Here is a 232-nt window from a genome sequence, read left to right as displayed (position 1 = left end):
AAATGTAAAAAAAGATATATTAAAAATGTTAAAGATGGAGAGTACTCTACTTTGTTTTGTTGCTGAGTGAATAGAAATGAAGTGAACTTGCAGAATCGCTTAGTCCCAGATGCTCGTTTTCCCGAAACTGAATAAATGCATTATCATCATTCTAAACATTCTTGAATGTCCGGACACACTGAATTAAAATTAAACATCAGTACAATCGTTAATCATTGTCAGCCATTTTTAT

At 31.5% G+C, this 232-nt stretch overlaps 1 protein-coding gene across 2 annotated transcripts in view; it reads right to left on the bottom strand.

Annotated features, from left to right (window-relative positions):
- The window catches only part of LOC119589253 (alkaline phosphatase-like), a 13567-nt gene that overhangs the window by 4374 nt on the left and 8961 nt on the right, over window positions 1–232 (bottom strand). The window lies entirely within an intron of this gene.

The sequence above is a fragment of the Penaeus monodon genome, chromosome 25 (assembly GCF_015228065.2).
Source record: "Penaeus monodon isolate SGIC_2016 chromosome 25, NSTDA_Pmon_1, whole genome shotgun sequence".
Classification (NCBI taxonomy): Eukaryota; Metazoa; Arthropoda; class Malacostraca; order Decapoda; family Penaeidae; genus Penaeus; species Penaeus monodon.
This window is presented reverse-complemented; position numbering and strand designations above follow the sequence as displayed.